The 16,382-nt window shown below is 37.7% G+C and overlaps 27 non-coding genes across 27 annotated transcripts; all 27 read right to left on the bottom strand.

Annotated features, from left to right (window-relative positions):
• Positions 1-114: 114 nt before the first annotated feature.
• On the bottom strand, positions 115-187 carry trnav-uac (transfer RNA valine (anticodon UAC)). The gene has a single exon. It is a non-coding gene; the product is annotated as a tRNA-Val (tRNA).
• A 126-nt stretch (positions 188-313) lies between these two features.
• trnav-aac (transfer RNA valine (anticodon AAC)) lies at positions 314-386 on the bottom strand. The gene has a single exon. It is a non-coding gene; the product is annotated as a tRNA-Val (tRNA).
• Positions 387-925: 539 nt separating this feature from the next.
• On the bottom strand, positions 926-998 carry trnav-aac (transfer RNA valine (anticodon AAC)). The gene has a single exon. It is a non-coding gene; the product is annotated as a tRNA-Val (tRNA).
• Positions 999-1,964: 966 nt separating this feature from the next.
• On the bottom strand, positions 1,965-2,037 carry trnav-uac (transfer RNA valine (anticodon UAC)). Its single transcript has one exon. It is a non-coding gene; the product is annotated as a tRNA-Val (tRNA).
• A 1,139-nt stretch (positions 2,038-3,176) lies between these two features.
• trnav-uac (transfer RNA valine (anticodon UAC)) lies at positions 3,177-3,249 on the bottom strand. The gene has a single exon. It is a non-coding gene; the product is annotated as a tRNA-Val (tRNA).
• Positions 3,250-3,390: 141 nt separating this feature from the next.
• Positions 3,391-3,463, bottom strand: trnav-uac (transfer RNA valine (anticodon UAC)). The gene has a single exon. It is a non-coding gene; the product is annotated as a tRNA-Val (tRNA).
• A 126-nt stretch (positions 3,464-3,589) lies between these two features.
• Positions 3,590-3,662, bottom strand: trnav-aac (transfer RNA valine (anticodon AAC)). The gene has a single exon. It is a non-coding gene; the product is annotated as a tRNA-Val (tRNA).
• Positions 3,663-4,016: 354 nt separating this feature from the next.
• trnav-uac (transfer RNA valine (anticodon UAC)) lies at positions 4,017-4,089 on the bottom strand. Its single transcript has one exon. It is a non-coding gene; the product is annotated as a tRNA-Val (tRNA).
• Positions 4,090-5,223: 1,134 nt separating this feature from the next.
• On the bottom strand, positions 5,224-5,296 carry trnav-uac (transfer RNA valine (anticodon UAC)). The gene has a single exon. It is a non-coding gene; the product is annotated as a tRNA-Val (tRNA).
• A 751-nt stretch (positions 5,297-6,047) lies between these two features.
• Positions 6,048-6,120, bottom strand: trnav-uac (transfer RNA valine (anticodon UAC)). Its single transcript has one exon. It is a non-coding gene; the product is annotated as a tRNA-Val (tRNA).
• Positions 6,121-6,673: 553 nt separating this feature from the next.
• On the bottom strand, positions 6,674-6,746 carry trnav-cac (transfer RNA valine (anticodon CAC)). Its single transcript has one exon. It is a non-coding gene; the product is annotated as a tRNA-Val (tRNA).
• A 541-nt stretch (positions 6,747-7,287) lies between these two features.
• Positions 7,288-7,360, bottom strand: trnav-uac (transfer RNA valine (anticodon UAC)). The gene has a single exon. It is a non-coding gene; the product is annotated as a tRNA-Val (tRNA).
• Positions 7,361-7,684: 324 nt separating this feature from the next.
• Positions 7,685-7,757, bottom strand: trnav-cac (transfer RNA valine (anticodon CAC)). The gene has a single exon. It is a non-coding gene; the product is annotated as a tRNA-Val (tRNA).
• Positions 7,758-8,510: 753 nt separating this feature from the next.
• On the bottom strand, positions 8,511-8,583 carry trnav-cac (transfer RNA valine (anticodon CAC)). Its single transcript has one exon. It is a non-coding gene; the product is annotated as a tRNA-Val (tRNA).
• A 552-nt stretch (positions 8,584-9,135) lies between these two features.
• On the bottom strand, positions 9,136-9,208 carry trnav-uac (transfer RNA valine (anticodon UAC)). Its single transcript has one exon. It is a non-coding gene; the product is annotated as a tRNA-Val (tRNA).
• Positions 9,209-9,761: 553 nt separating this feature from the next.
• trnav-cac (transfer RNA valine (anticodon CAC)) lies at positions 9,762-9,834 on the bottom strand. Its single transcript has one exon. It is a non-coding gene; the product is annotated as a tRNA-Val (tRNA).
• A 541-nt stretch (positions 9,835-10,375) lies between these two features.
• On the bottom strand, positions 10,376-10,448 carry trnav-uac (transfer RNA valine (anticodon UAC)). Its single transcript has one exon. It is a non-coding gene; the product is annotated as a tRNA-Val (tRNA).
• Positions 10,449-10,772: 324 nt separating this feature from the next.
• Positions 10,773-10,845, bottom strand: trnav-cac (transfer RNA valine (anticodon CAC)). Its single transcript has one exon. It is a non-coding gene; the product is annotated as a tRNA-Val (tRNA).
• Positions 10,846-11,598: 753 nt separating this feature from the next.
• trnav-cac (transfer RNA valine (anticodon CAC)) lies at positions 11,599-11,671 on the bottom strand. The gene has a single exon. It is a non-coding gene; the product is annotated as a tRNA-Val (tRNA).
• A 784-nt stretch (positions 11,672-12,455) lies between these two features.
• trnaf-aaa (transfer RNA phenylalanine (anticodon AAA)) lies at positions 12,456-12,528 on the bottom strand. The gene has a single exon. It is a non-coding gene; the product is annotated as a tRNA-Phe (tRNA).
• Positions 12,529-12,868: 340 nt separating this feature from the next.
• trnav-cac (transfer RNA valine (anticodon CAC)) lies at positions 12,869-12,941 on the bottom strand. Its single transcript has one exon. It is a non-coding gene; the product is annotated as a tRNA-Val (tRNA).
• Positions 12,942-14,302: 1,361 nt separating this feature from the next.
• On the bottom strand, positions 14,303-14,375 carry trnav-aac (transfer RNA valine (anticodon AAC)). The gene has a single exon. It is a non-coding gene; the product is annotated as a tRNA-Val (tRNA).
• A 141-nt stretch (positions 14,376-14,516) lies between these two features.
• On the bottom strand, positions 14,517-14,589 carry trnav-uac (transfer RNA valine (anticodon UAC)). The gene has a single exon. It is a non-coding gene; the product is annotated as a tRNA-Val (tRNA).
• A 126-nt stretch (positions 14,590-14,715) lies between these two features.
• trnav-aac (transfer RNA valine (anticodon AAC)) lies at positions 14,716-14,788 on the bottom strand. Its single transcript has one exon. It is a non-coding gene; the product is annotated as a tRNA-Val (tRNA).
• Positions 14,789-15,331: 543 nt separating this feature from the next.
• trnav-cac (transfer RNA valine (anticodon CAC)) lies at positions 15,332-15,404 on the bottom strand. Its single transcript has one exon. It is a non-coding gene; the product is annotated as a tRNA-Val (tRNA).
• A 126-nt stretch (positions 15,405-15,530) lies between these two features.
• trnav-cac (transfer RNA valine (anticodon CAC)) lies at positions 15,531-15,603 on the bottom strand. Its single transcript has one exon. It is a non-coding gene; the product is annotated as a tRNA-Val (tRNA).
• Positions 15,604-15,744: 141 nt separating this feature from the next.
• Positions 15,745-15,817, bottom strand: trnav-cac (transfer RNA valine (anticodon CAC)). The gene has a single exon. It is a non-coding gene; the product is annotated as a tRNA-Val (tRNA).
• Positions 15,818-16,382: the final 565 nt, after the last annotated feature.

The raw sequence follows: 16,382 nt of genomic DNA, 5'->3' as shown, positions 1-16,382 counted from the left end.
AACCAAATTTTACTGATATTCACTGCATGTATTTGAATTTCCAAAAAAAGGCATTTATGAAAGCAACTATTCTCTGTTAAAAATACAGTTCTTACTGGATGTGTCGAAGAGCACTGTTTCCGCCCGGTTTCGAACCGAGGACCTTTCGCGTGTAAAGCGAATGTGATAACCACTACACTACAGAAACTGCTGCATGTGTTTCTTGCAAGGACTAATCCAAAGTTTACTGATATTCACTGCATGTATTTGAATTTCCAAAATATTACTATTCTCTGTTATAAATACAGTTCTTACTGAATGTGTCAAAGAGCAATGTTTTCGCCCGGTTTCGAACCGGGGACCTTTCGCGTGTTAAGCGAACGTGATAGCCACTACACTACAGAAACTGCTGCCTGTGAAATTTGCAAGGACTGAACCAAATTTTACTGATATTCACTGCATGTATTTGAATTTCCAAAATATTATTATTCTCTGTTATAAATACAGTTCTTACTGAATATGTCAAAGAGCACTGTTTCCTTCCGGTTTCGAAACGGGGACCTTTCGCATGTGATGCAAACGTGATAGCCACTACACTACAGAAACTGCTGCCTGTGATTTTTGCAAGGACTAAACCAAATTTTACTGATATTCACTGCATGTATTTGAATTTCCAAATTTTGGCATTTATGAAAGCAAGTATTCTCTGTTATAAATACAATTATTCCTGAATGTGTCAAAGAGCACTGTTTCCACCCGGTTTCAAACCGGGGACCTTTCGCGTGTGGTGAGAACGTGATAACCACTACACTACAGAAACCGCTGCATGTGATTTTTGCAAGGACTAAACCAAATTTTACTGATATTCACTGCATGTATTTGAATTTCCAAAATATTATTATTCACTGTTATAAATACAGTTCTTACTGAATGTGTCAAAGAGCACTGTTTCTGCCCGGTTTCGAACCGGGGACCTTTCGCGTGTTAAGCGAATGTGCTAGCCACTACACTACAGAAACTGCTGCTTGTGATTTTGCAAGGACTAAACCAAAGTTTACTTATATTAACTGCATGTATTTGAATTTCCAAATTACGGCATTTATGAAAGCAAGTATTATCTGTTATAAATACAATTCTTACTGAATGTGTCAAAGAGCACTGTTTCCACCCGGTTTAAAACCGGGGACCTTTCGCGTGTGATGAGAACGTGATAACCACTACACTACAGAAACCGCTACATGTGATTTTTGCAAGGACTTAACCAAATTTTACTGATATTCACTGCATGTATTTGAATTTCCAAAATATTATTATTATCTGTTATAAATACAGTTGTTACTGAATGTGTCAAAGAGCACTATTTCCGCCCGGTTTCGAAACGGGGACCTTTCCCGTGTGATGCGAACGTGATAACAACGACACTACAGAAACCGCTGCATGTGATTTTTGCAAGGACTAAACCAAATTTTAATGATATTCACTGCATGTATTTGAATTTCCAAAATATTATTATTCTCTGTTATAAATACAGTTCTTACTGAATGTGTCAAAGACCACTGTTTGCAACCGGTTTCAAAACAGGGACCTTTCGCGTGTTAAGCGAACGTGATAGCCACTACACTACAGAAACTGCTGCATGTGATTTTTGCAAGGACTAAACCAAATTTTACTTATATTAACTGCATGTATTTGAATTTCCAAATTACGGCTTTTATGAAAGCAAGTATTCTCTGTTATAAATACAGTTCTTACTGAATGTGTCAAAGAGCACTGTTTCCACCCGGTTTCAAACCGGGGACCTTTCGCGTGTGATGAGAACGTGATAACCACTACACTACAGAAACCGCTGCATGTGATTTTTGCAAGGACTAAACCAAATTTTACTGATATTCACTGCATGTATTTGAATTTCCAAAAAAAGGCATTTATGAAAGCAACTATTCTCTGTTAAAAATACAGTTCTTACTGGATGTGTCGAAGAGCACTGTTTCCACCCGGTTTCGAACCGAGGACCTTTCGCGTGTAAAGCGAATGTGATAACCACTACACTACAGAAACTGCTGCATGTGATTTTTGCAAGGACTAAACCAAATTTTACTGATATTCACTGCATGTATTTGAATTTCCAAAATATTATTATTATCTGTTATAAATACAGTTGTTACTGAATGTGTCAAAGAGCACTATTTCCGCCCGGTTTCGAAACGGGGACCTTTCCCGTGTGATGCGAACGTGATAACAACGACACTACAGAAACCGCTGCATGTGATTTTTGCAAGGACTAAACCAAATTTTAATGATATTCACTGCATGTATTTGAATTTCCAAAATATTATTATTCTCTGTTATAAATACAGTTCTTACTGAATGTGTCAGAGACCACTGTTTGCAACCGGTTTCAAAACAGGGACCTTTCGCGTGTTAAGCGAACGTGATAGCCACTACACTACAGAAACTGCTGCATGTGTTTTTCGCAGGGACTAATCCAAAGTTTACTGATATTCACTGCATGTATTTGCATTTCAAAAATATTATTATTCTCTGTTATAAATACAGTTCTTACTGAATATGTCAAAGAGCACTGTTTCCGCCCGGTTTCGAAACGGGGACCTTTCGCGTGTGATGCGAACGTGATAACCACGACACTACAGAAACCGCTGCATGTGATTTTTGCAAGGACTAAACCAAATTTTACTGATATTCACTGCATGTATTTGAATTTCCAAATTACGGCATTTATGAAAGCAAGTATTCTCTGTTATAAATACAGTTCTTACTGAATGTGTCAAAGAGCAATGTTTCCACCCGGGGACCTTTCGCGTGCGAAGCGAACGAGATAACCACTACACTACAGAAACTACTGCATGTGATTTTTGCAAGGACTAAACCAAAGTTTACTGATATTCACTGCATGTATTTGAATTTCCAAAAAAAGGCATTTATGAAAGCAACTATTCTCTGTTAAAAATACAGTTCTTACTGAATGTGTCAAAGTGCACTGTTTCCGCCCAGTTTCGAACCGGGGACCTTTCACGTGTAAAGCGAACGTGATGACCACTAAATTACAGAAACTGCTGCATGTGATTTCTGCAAAGACTAAACAACATTTTACTGATATTCACTGCAAAATACAGCATTTATGAAAGCAACTATTCTCTGTTATAAATACAGTTCTTACTGGATGTGTCAAAGAGCACTGTTTCCACCCAGTTTCGAACCGGGAACCTTTCGCATGTAAAGTGAACGTGATGACCACTACACTACAGAAACTGCTGCATTTGAATTTTGCAAGGACTAAACCAAATTTTACTGATATTCACTGCATGTATTTGAATTTCCAAAAAAAGGCATTTATGAAAGCAACTATTCTCTGTTAAAAATACAGTTCTTACTTGATGTGTCGAAGAGCACTGTTTCCGCCCGGGTTCGAACCGAGGACCTTTCGCGTGTAAAGCAAATGTGATAACCACTACACTACAGAAACTGCTGCATGTTTTTTTTGCAAGGACTAATCCAAAGTTTACTGATATTCACTACATGTATTTGAATTTCCAAAATAGTATTATTCTCTGTTATAAATACAGTTCTTACTGAATGTGTCAAAGAGCAATGTTTGCGCCCGGTTTCGAACCGGGGACCTTTCGCGTGTTAAGCGAACGTGATAACCACGACACTACAGAAACTGCTGAATGTGATTTTTGCAAGGACTAAACCAAATTTTACTGATATTAACTGCATGTATTTGAATTTCCAAATTACGGCATTTATGAAAGCAAGTATTCTCTGTTATAAATACAGTTCTTACTGAATGTGTCAAAGAGCACTGTTTCCGCCCGGTTTCGAACCTGGGACCTTTCGCGTGTTAAGCGAACCTGATAGCCACACAATACAGAAACTGCTGCATGTGATTTTTGCAAGGACTAAACCACATTTTACTGATATTCACTGCATGTATTTGAATTTCCAAAAAAAGGCATTTATAAAAGCAAGTATTCTCTGTTAAAAATACAGTGCTTACTGGATGTGTCGAAGAGCACTGTTTCCGCCCGGTTTCGAACCGAGGACCTTTCGCGTGTAAAGCGAACATGATAACCACGACACTACAGAAACCGCTGCATGTGATTTTTGCAAGGACTAAACCAAATTTTACTGATATTCACTGCAAAATACAGCATTTATGAAAGCAACTATTCTCTGTTATAAATACAGTTCTTACTGAATGTGTCAAAGAGCACTGTTTCTGCCCGGTTTCGAAACGGTGACCTTTCACGTGTAAAGTGAAAGTGATGACCACTACACTACAGAAACTGCTGCATGTGATTTCTGCAAAGACTAAACCACATTTTACTGATATTCACTGCAAAATACAGCATTTATGAAAGCAACTATTCTCTGTTATAAATACAGTTCTTACTGAATGTGTCAAAGAGCACTGTTTCTGCCCGGTTTCGAAATGGTGACCTTTCGCATGTAAAGCGAATGTGATAACCACTACACTACAGACACTCTTGCATGTATTTTTTGCAAGGACTAATCCAAAGTTTACTGATATTCACTGCATGTATTTGAATTTCCAAAATATTATTATTCTCTGTTATAAATACAGTTCTTACTGAATATGTCAAAGAGCAATGTTTCCTCCCGGTTTCGAACAGGGGACCTTTCGCGTGTTAAGCGAACGTGATAGCCACTACACTACAGAAACCGCTGCATGTGATTTTTGCAAGGACTAAACCAAATTTTACTGATATTCACTGCATGTATTTGAATTTCCAAAATATTATTATTCTCTGTTATAAATACAGTTCTTACTGAATATGTCAAAGACCACTGTTTCCACCCGGTTTCGAACCAAGGACCTTTCTCGTGTTAAGCGAACGTGATAGCAACTACACTACAGAAACTGCTGCATGTGATTTTTGCAAGTACTAAACCAAATTTTACTGATATTCACTGCATGTATTTGAATTTCCAAATTACGGCATTTATGAAAGCAAGTATTCTCTGTTATAAATACAGTTCTTACTGAATGTGTCAAAGAGCACTGTTTCCAACTGGTTTCAAACCGGGGACCTTTCGCGTGTGATGAGAACGTGATAGCCACGACACTACAGAAACCGCTGCATGTGATTTTTGCAAGGACTAAACAAAATTTTACTGATATTCACTGCATGTATTTGAATTTCCAAAATATTATTATTCTCTGTTAAAAATACAGTTCTTACTGGATGTGTCGAAGGGCACTGTTTCCGCCCGGTTTCGAACCGAGGACCTTTCGCGTGTAAAGCGAATGTGATAACCACTACACTACAGAAACTGCTGCATGTGTTTTTCGCAGGGACTAATCCAAAGTTTACTGATATTCACTGCATGTATTTGAATTTCCAAAATATTATTATTCTCTGTTATAAATACAGTTCTTACTGAATATGTCAAAGAGCACTGTTTCCGCCCGGTTTCGAAACGGGGACCTTTCCCGTGTGATGCGAACATGATAACCACGACACTACAGAAACCGCTGCATGTGATTTTTGCAAGGACTAAACCACATTTTACTGATATTAACTGCATGTATTTGAATTTCCAAATTACAGCATTTATGAAAGCAAGTATTCTCTGTTATAAATACAGTTCTTACAGAATGTGTCAAAGTGCACTGTTTCCGCCCAGTTTTGAACCGGGGACCTTTCACGTGTAAAGCGAACGTGATGACAACTAAATTACAGAAACTGCTGCATGTGATTTCTGCAAAGACTAAACAACATTTTACTGATATTCACTGCAAAATAAAGCATTTATGAAAGCAAGTATTCTCTGTTATAAATACAGTTCTTACTGAATGTGTCAAAGAGCACTGTTTCCGCCCGGTTTCGAACCTGGGACCTTTCGCGTGTTAAGCGAACCTGATAGCCACACAATACAGAAACTGCTGCATGTGATTTTTGCAAAGACTAAACCAAATTTTACTGATATTCACTGCATGTATTTGAATTTCCAAAAAAAGGCATTTATGAAAGCAACTATTCTCTGTTAAAAATACACTTCTTACTGGATGTGTCGAAGAGCACTGTTTCCGCCCGGTTTCAAACCGAGGACCTTTCGCGTGTAAAGCGAACGTGATAACCACGACACTACAGAAACTGCTGCCTGTGATTTTTGCAAGGACTAAACCAAATTTTACTGATATTAACTGCATGTATTTGAATTTCCAAATTACTGCATTTATGAAAGCAAGTATTCTCTGTTAAAATTACAGTTCTTACAGAATGTGTCAAAGAGCACTGTTTCCACCCGGTTTCAAACCGGGGACCTTTCGCGTGTGATGAGAACTTGATAACCACTACACTACAGAAACCGCTGCATGTGATTTTTGCAAGGACTAAACCAAATGTTACTGATATTCACTGCATGTATTTGAATTTCCAAAATATTATTATTCTCTGTTATAAATACAGTTCTTACTGAATGTGTCAAAGATCATTGTTTCCATCCGGTTTTGAACCGTGGACCTTTCGCGTGTGAAGCTAACGTGATAACCACTACACTACAGAAACTACTGCATGTATTTTTGCAAGGACTAAACCAAATTTTACTGATATTCACTGCATGTATTTGAATTTCCAAAAAAATGCATTTATGAAAGCAACTATTCTCTGTTATAAATACAGTTCTTACTAAATGTGTCGAAGAGCACTGTCTCCGCCCGGTTTCGAACCGGGGACTTTTCACGTGTGAAGCGAACGTGATAACCACTACACTACAGAAACAACTGCATGTGTTTTTTTCAAGGACTAAACCAAATTTTACTGATATTCACTGCATGTATTTGAATTTCCAAAAAAAGGCATTTATGAAAGCAACTATTCTCTGTTAAAAATACAGTTCTTACTGGATGTGTCGAAGAGCACTGTTTCCGACCGGTTTCGAACAGACGACCTCTATCGCTCGTAAAGCGAATGTGATAACCACTACACTACAGAAACTGCTGCATGTATTTCTTGCAAGGACTAATCCAAAGTTTACTGATATTCACTGCATGTATTTGAATTTCCAAAATATTATTAATCTCTGTTATAAATACAGTTCTTACTGAATGTGTCAAAGAGCAATGTTTCAACCCGGTTTCAAACCGGGGACCTTTCGCATGTGATGAGAACGTGATAACCACTACACTACAGAAACCGCTGCATGTGATTTTTGCAAGGACTTAACCAAATTTTACTGATATTCATTGCATGTATTTGAATTTCCAAAATATTATTATTCTCTGTTATAAATACAAATCATACTGAATGTGTCAAAAAGCACTGTTTCTGCCCGGTTTCGAACCGGGGACCTTTCACATGTAAAGCGAACGTGATAACCACTACACTACAGACACTGCTGCATGTTATTTTTGCAAGGACTAAACCAAATGTTACTGATATTCACTGCATGTATTTGAATTTCCAAAATATTATTATTCTCTGTTATAAATACAGTTCTTACTGAATGTGTCAAAGATCATTGTTTCCATCCGGTTTTGAACCGTGGACCTTTCGCGTGTGAAGCTAACGTGAAAACCACTACACTACAGAAACTACTGCATGTGATTTTTGCAAGGACTAAACCAAATTTTACTGATATTCACTGCACAGTAAGGCATTTATGAAAGCAACTATTCTCTGTTATAAATAGAGTTCTTACTGGATGTGTCGAAGTGCACTGTCTCCGCCCGGTTTCGAACCGGGGACTTTTCGCGTGTGAAGCGAACGTGATAACCACTACACTACAGAAACTGCTGCATGTGATTTTTGTAAGGACTAAACCAAATATTACTGATATTCACTGCATGTATTTGAATTTCCAAATTACGGCATTTATGAAAGCAACTATTCTCTGTTATAAATACAGTTCTTAATGAATGTGTCAAAGACCACTGTTTCCACCCGGTTTCAAACCGGGGACCTTTCGCGTGTGATGAGAACGTGATAGCCACTACACTACAGAAACTGCTGCATGTGATTTTTGCAAGGACTAAACCAAATTTTACTGATGTTAACTGCATGTATTTAAATTTCCAAAAAAAGACATTTATGAATGCAACTATTCTCTGTTATAAATACAGTTCTTTCTGAATGTGTCAAAGAGCACTGTTACCACCCGTTTTCGAACCGGGGGACCTATCGAGTGTTAAGCGAACGTGATAGACACTACACTACAGACACTGCTGCATGTTATTTTTGCAAGGACTAAACCAAATGTTACTGATATTCACTGCATGTATTTGAATTTCCAAAATATTATTATTCTCTGTTATAAATACAGTTCTTACTGAATGTGTCAAAGATCATTGTTTCCATCCGGTTTTGAACCGTGGACCTTTCGCGTGTGAAGCTAACGTGAAAACCACTACACTACAGAAACTACTGCATGTGATTTTTGCAAGGACTAAACCAAATTTTACTGATATTCACTGCACAGTAAGGCATTTATGAAAGCAACTATTCTCTGTTATAAATAGAGTTCTTACTGGATGTGTCGAAGTGCACTGTCTCCGCCCGGTTTCGAACCGGGGACTTTTCGCGTGTGAAGCGAACGTGATAACCACTACACTACAGAAACTGCTGCATGTGATTTTTGTAAGGACTAAACCAAATATTACTGATATTCACTGCATGTATTTGAATTTCCAAATTACGGCATTTATGAAAGCAACTATTCTCTGTTATAAATACAGTTCTTACAGAATGTGTCAAAGTGCACTGTTTCCGCCCAGTTTTGAACCGGGGACCTTTCACGTGTAAAGCGAACGTGATGACAACTAAATTACAGAAACTGCTGCATGTGATTTCTGCAAAGACTAAACAACATTTTACTGATATTCACTGCAAAATAAAGCATTTATGAAAGCAAGTATTCTCTGTTATAAATACAGTTCTTACTGAATGTGTCAAAGAGCACTGTTTCCGCCCGGTTTCGAACCTGGGACCTTTCGCGTGTTAAGCGAACCTGATAGCCACACAATACAGAAACTGCTGCATGTGATTTTTGCAAGGACTAAACCAAATTTTACTGATATTCACTGCATGTATTTGAATTTCCAAAAAAAGGCATTTATGAAAGCAACTATTCTCTGTTAAAAATACACTTCTTACTGGATGTGTCGAAGAGCACTGTTTCCGCCCGGTTTCAAACCGAGGACCTTTCGCGTGTAAAGCGAACGTGATAACCACGACACTACAGAAACTGCTGCCTGTGATTTTTGCAAGGACTAAACCAAATTTTACTGATATTAACTGCATGTATTTGAATTTCCAAATTACTGCATTTATGAAAGCAAGTATTCTCTGTTAAAATTACAGTTCTTACAGAATGTGTCAAAGAGCACTGTTTCCACCCGGTTTCAAACCGGGGACCTTTCGCGTGTGATGAGAACTTGATAACCACTACACTACAGAAACCGCTGCATGTGATTTTTGCAAGGACTAAACCAAATGTTACTGATATTCACTGCATGTATTTGAATTTCCAAAATATTATTATTCTCTGTTATAAATACAGTTCTTACTGAATGTGTCAAAGATCATTGTTTCCAACCGGTTTTGAACCGTGGACCTTTCGCGTGTGAAGCTAACGTGATAACCACTACACTACAGAAACTACTGCATGTATTTTTGCAAGGACTAAACCAAATTTTACTGATATTCACTGCATGTATTTGAATTTCCAAAAAAATGCATTTATGAAAGCAACTATTCTCTGTTATAAATACAGTTCTTACTAAATGTGTCGAAGAGCACTGTCTCCGCCCGGTTTCGAACCGGGGACTTTTCACGTGTGAAGCGAACGTGATAACCACTACACTACAGAAACAACTGCATGTGTTTTTTTCAAGGACTAAACCAAATTTTACTGATATTCACTGCATGTATTTGAATTTCCAAAAAAAGGCATTTATGAAAGCAACTATTCTCTGTTAAAAATACAGTTCTTACTGGATGTGTCGAAGAGCACTGTTTCCGACCGGTTTCGAACAGACGACCTCTATCGCTCGTAAAGCGAATGTGATAACCACTACACTACAGAAACTGCTGCATGTATTTCTTGCAAGGACTAATCCAAAGTTTACTGATATTCACTGCATGTATTTGAATTTCCAAAATATTATTAATCTCTGTTATAAATACAGTTCTTACTGAATGTGTCAAAGAGCAATGTTTCAACCCGGTTTCAAACCGGGGACCTTTCGCATGTGATGAGAACGTGATAACCACTACACTACAGAAACCGCTGCATGTGATTTTTGCAAGGACTTAACCAAATTTTACTGATATTCATTGCATGTATTTGAATTTCCAAAATATTATTATTCTCTGTTATAAATACAAATCATACTGAATGTGTCAAAAAGCACTGTTTCTGCCCGGTTTCGAACCGGGGACCTTTCACATGTAAAGCGAACGTGATAACCACTACACTACAGACACTGCTGCATGTTATTTTTGCAAGGACTAAACCAAATGTTACTGATATTCACTGCATGTATTTGAATTTCCAAAATATTATTATTCTCTGTTATAAATACAGTTCTTACTGAATGTGTCAAAGATCATTGTTTCCATCCGGTTTTGAACCGTGGACCTTTCGCGTGTGAAGCTAACGTGAAAACCACTACACTACAGAAACTACTGCATGTGATTTTTGCAAGGACTAAACCAAATTTTACTGATATTCACTGCACAGTAAGGCATTTATGAAAGCAACTATTCTCTGTTATAAATAGAGTTCTTACTGGATGTGTCGAAGTGCACTGTCTCCGCCCGGTTTCGAACCGGGGACTTTTCGCGTGTGAAGCAAACGTGATAACCACTACACTACAGAAACTGCTGCATGTGATTTTTGTAAGGACTAAACCAAATATTACTGATATTCACTGCATGTATTTGAATTTCCAAATTACGGCATTTATGAAAGCAACTATTCTCTGTTATAAATACAGTTCTTAATGAATGTGTCAAAGACCACTGTTTCCACCCGGTTTCAAACCGGGGACCTTTCGCGTGTGATGAGAACGTGATAGCCACTACACTACAGAAACTGCTGCATGTGATTTTTGCAAGGACTAAACCAAATTTTACTGATGTTAACTGCATGTATTTAAATTTCCAAAAAAAGACATTTATGAATGCAACTATTCTCTGTTATAAATACAGTTCTTTCTGAATGTGTCAAAGAGCACTGTTACCACCCGTTTTCGAACCGGGGGACCTATCGAGTGTTAAGCGAACGTGATAGACACTACACTACAGACACTGCTGCATGTTATTTTTGCAAGGACTAAACCAAATGTTACTGATATTCACTGCATGTATTTGAATTTCCAAAATATTATTATTCTCTGTTATAAATACAGTTCTTACTGAATGTGTCAAAGATCATTGTTTCCATCCGGTTTTGAACCGTGGACCTTTCGCGTGTGAAGCTAACGTGAAAACCACTACACTACAGAAACTACTGCATGTGATTTTTGCAAGGACTAAACCAAATTTTACTGATATTCACTGCACAGTAAGGCATTTATGAAAGCAACTATTCTCTGTTATAAATAGAGTTCTTACTGGATGTGTCGAAGTGCACTGTCTCCGCCCGGTTTCGAACCGGGGACTTTTCGCGTGTGAAGCGAACGTGATAACCACTACACTACAGAAACTGCTGCATGTGATTTTTGTAAGGACTAAACCAAATATTACTGATATTCACTGCATGTATTTGAATTTCCAAATTACGGCATTTATGAAAGCAACTATTCTCTGTTATAAATACAGTTCTTAATGAATGTGTCAAAGACCACTGTTTCCACCCGGTTTCAAACCGGGGACCTTTCGCGTGTGATGAGAACGTGATAGCCACTACACTACAGAAACTGCTGCATGTGATTTTTGCAAGGACTAAACCAAATTTTACTGATGTTAACTGCATGTATTTAAATTTCCAAAAAAAGACATTTATGAATGCAACTATTCTCTGTTATAAATACAGTTCTTTCTGAATGTGTCAAAGAGCACTGTTACCACCCGTTTTCGAACCGGGGGACCTATCGAGTGTTAAGCGAACGTGATAGACACTACACTACAGAAACTGCTGCATGTGGTTTTTGCAAAGACTGAACCAAATTTTACTGATTTTCACTGCATGTATTTGAATTTCAAAAATCACGGCATTTATGAAAGCAACTATTCTCTGTTATAAATACAGTTCTCACTGAATGTGTCAAAGAGCACTGTTTCCACCCGTTTTCAAACCGGGGACCTTTCACGTGTGATTCGAATGTGATAACTACTAACTACAGAAACTGCTGCATGTGATTTCTGCAAGGACTAAACCACATTTTACTGATATTCACTGGATGTATTTGAATTTCCAAAAAAAGGCATTCATGAATGCAACTATTCTCTGTTATAAATATAGTTCTGACTAAATGTGTCAAAGAGCACTGTTTCCACCCGGTTTCGAACCGGGGACCTTTCGCGTTTTAAGCGAATGTGATAGCCACTACACTACAGAAACTGCTGCATGTGATTTGTGCAAGTACTAAACCAAATTTTAATGATATTCACTGCATGTATTTGAATTTCTAAATTACGGCATTTATGAAAGCAACTATTCTCTGTTATAAATACAGTTCTTACTGAATTTGTCAAAGAGCACTGTTTCCAACCGGTTTTGAACCGGGGACCTTTTACGTGTGAAGCGAACGTGATAGCCACTACACTACAGAAACTGCTGCATATGATTTTTGCAAGGACTAAACCAAATTTTACTGATATTCACTGCATGTATTTGAATTTCCACAATATTTTTATTCTCTGTTATTAATACAGTTCTTACTGTATGTGTCAAAGAGCATTGTTTCCACCCGGTTTCAAACCGGGGACCTTTCGCGTGTGAAGCGAACGTGATAACCACTAGACTACAGAAACTACTGCATGTGATTTTTGCAAGGAATATACCAAATTTTACTGATATTCACTGCATGTATTTGAATTTCCAAAATATTATTATTCTCTGTTATAAATACAGTTCTTATTGAATGTGTCAAAGACCACTGTTTAAACCCGGTTTCGAACCGGGGACCTTTCGCGTGTTAAGCGAACGTGATAGCCACTACAGAAACTGCTGCATGTGATTTTTGCAAGGACTAAACCAAATTTTACTGATATTAACTGCATGTATTTGAATTTCCAAATTACGGCATTTATGAAAGCAAGTATTCTCTGTTATAAATACAGTTCTTACTGAATGTGTCAAAGAGCACTGTTTCCACCCGGTTTCAAACCGGAGACCTTTCGCGTGTGATGAGAATGTGATAACCACTACACTACAGAAATCGCTGCCTGTGATTTTTGCAAGGACTAAACCAAATTTTACTGATATTCACTGCATGTATATGAATTTCCAAAATATCATTATTCTCTGTTATAAATACAGTTCTTACTGAATATGTCAAAGAGCACTGTTTCCGCCCGGTTTCGAAACGGGGACCTTTCGCGCGTGATGAGAACGTGATAACCACGACACTACAGAAACCGCTGCATGTGATTTTTGCAAGGACTAAACCAAATTTGACTGATATTCACTGCATGTATTTGAATTTCCAAAATATTATTATTCTCTGTTATAAATACAGTTCTTACTGAATGTGTCAAAGATCACTGTTTAAACCCGGTTTCAAACCGGGGACCTTTCGCGTGTTAAGCGAACGTGATAGCCACTACACTACAGAAACTGCTGCATGTGATTTTTGCAAGGACTAAACCAAATTTTACTGATATTAACTGCATGTATTTGAATTTCCAAATTACGGCATTTATGAAAGCAAGTATTCTCTGTTATAAATACAGTTCTTACTGAATGTGTCAAAGAGCACTGTTTCCACCCGGTTTCAAACCGGGGACCTTTCGCGTGTGATGAGAACGTGATAACCACGACACTACAGAAACCGCTGCATGTGATTTTTGCAAGGACTAAACCAAATTTTACTGATATTCACTGCATGTATTTGAATTTCAATAAAAAAGGCATTTATGAAAGCAACTATTCTCTGTTAAAAATACAGTTCTTACTGGATGTGTCAAAGAGCACTGTTTCCGCCCGGTTTTGAAACGAGGACCTTTCGCGTGTAAGGGGAATGTGATAACCACTACACTACAGAAACTGCTGCATGTGTTTTTTGCAAGGACTAATCCAAAGTTTACTGATATTCACTGCATGTATTTGAATTTCCAAAATATTATTATTCACTGTTATAAATACAGTTCTTACTGAATGTGTCAAAGAGCAATGTTTCCACCCGGTTTCAAACCGGGGACCTTTCGCGTGTTAAGCGAACGTGATAGCCACTACACAACAGAAACTGCTGCCTGTGATTTTTGCAAGGACTAAACCAAATTTTACTGATATTCACTGCATGTATTTGAATTTCCATAAAAAGGCATTTATGAAAGCAACTATTCTCTGTTAAAAATACAGTTCTTACTGGATGTGTCGAAGAGCACTGTTTCCGCCCGGTTTCGAACCGAGGACCTGTCGCGTGTAAAGCGAATGTGATAACCACTACACTACAGAGACTGCTGCATGTGTATTTTGCAAGGACTAATCCAAAGTTTACTGATATTCACTGCATGTATTTGAATTTCCAAAATATTATTATTCACTGTTATAAATACAGTTCTTACTGAATGTGTCAAAGAGCAATATTTCCACCCGGTTTCGAACCGGGGACCTTTCGCGTGTTAAGCGAACGTGATAGCCACTACACTACAGAAACTGCTGCTTGTGATTTTTGCAAGGACTAAACCAAACTTTACTTATATTCACTGCATGTATTTGAATTTCCAAATTACGGCATTTATGAAAGCAACTATTCTCTGTTATAAATACAGTTCTTACTGAATGTGTCAAAGAGCACTGTTTCCACCCGGTTTCAAACCGGGGACCTTTCGCGTGTGATGAGAACGTGATAACCACTACACTACAGAAACCGCTGCATGTGATTTTTGCAAGGACTAAACCAAATTTTACTGATATTCACTGCATGTATTTGAATTTCCAAAATATTATTATTCTCTGTTATAAATACAGTTCTTACTGAATTTGTCAAAGAGCACTGTTTCCACCCGGGGACCTTTCGCGTGTGAAGCGAACGTGATAGCCACTACACTACAGAAACTGCTGCATATGATTTTTGCAAGGACTAAACCAAATTTTACTGATATTCACTGCATGTATTTGAATTTCCAAAAAAAGGCATTTATGAAAGCAACTATTCTCTGTTAAAAATACAGTTCTTACTGGATGTGTCGAAGAGCACTGTTTCCACCCGGTTTCGAACCGGGGACCTTTCGCGTGTGAAGCGAACGTGATAGACACTACACTACAGAAACTGCTGCATATGATTTTTGCAAGGACTAAACCAAATTTTACTGATATTCACTGCATGTATTTGAATTTCCACAATATTATTATTCTCTGTTATAAATACAGTTCTTACTGTATGTGTCAAAGAGCATTGTTTCCACCCGGTTTCAAACCGGGGACCTTTCGCGTGTGAAGCGAACGTGATAACCACTAGACTACAGAAACTACTGCATGTGATTTTTGCAAGGACTATACCAAATTTTATTGATATTCACTGCATGTATTTGAATTTCCATAAAAAGACATTTATGAAAGCAACTATTCTCTGTTAAATATACAGTTCTTACTGGATGTGTCAAAGAGCAATGTTTCCGCCCGGTTTCGAACCGGGGACCTTTCGCGTGTGATGCGAACGTGATAACCACGACACTACAGAAACCGCTGCATGTGATTTTTGCAAGGACTAAAACAAAATTTTACTGATATTCACTGCATGTATTTGAATTTCCAAAATATTATTATTCTCTGTTATAAATACAGTTCTTACTGAATGTGTCAAAGACCACTGTTTAAACCCGGTTTCGAACCGGGGACCTTTCGCGTGTTAAGCGAACCTGATAGCCACTACACTACAGAAACTGCTGCATGTGATTTTTGCAAGGACTAAACCAAATTTTACTGATATTAACTGCATGTATTTGAATTTCCAAATTATGGCATTTATGAAAGCAAGTATTCTCTGTTATAAATACAGTTCTTACTGAATGTGTCAAAGAGCACTGTTTCCACCCGGTTTCAAACCGGGGACCTTTCGCGTGTGATGAGAACGTGATAACCACTACACTACAGAAACCGCTGCATGTGATTTTTGCAAGGACTAAACCAAATTTTACTGATATTCACTGCATGTATTTGAATTTCCAAAATATTATTATTCTCTGTTATAAATACAGTTCTTACTGAATGTGTCAAAGACCACTGTTTGCACCCGGTTTCGAAACGGG

This window comes from Salvelinus fontinalis, chromosome 37 (genome assembly GCF_029448725.1).
Source record: "Salvelinus fontinalis isolate EN_2023a chromosome 37, ASM2944872v1, whole genome shotgun sequence".
Taxonomy (NCBI): domain Eukaryota; kingdom Metazoa; phylum Chordata; class Actinopteri; order Salmoniformes; family Salmonidae; genus Salvelinus; species Salvelinus fontinalis.
This window is presented reverse-complemented; position numbering and strand designations above follow the sequence as displayed.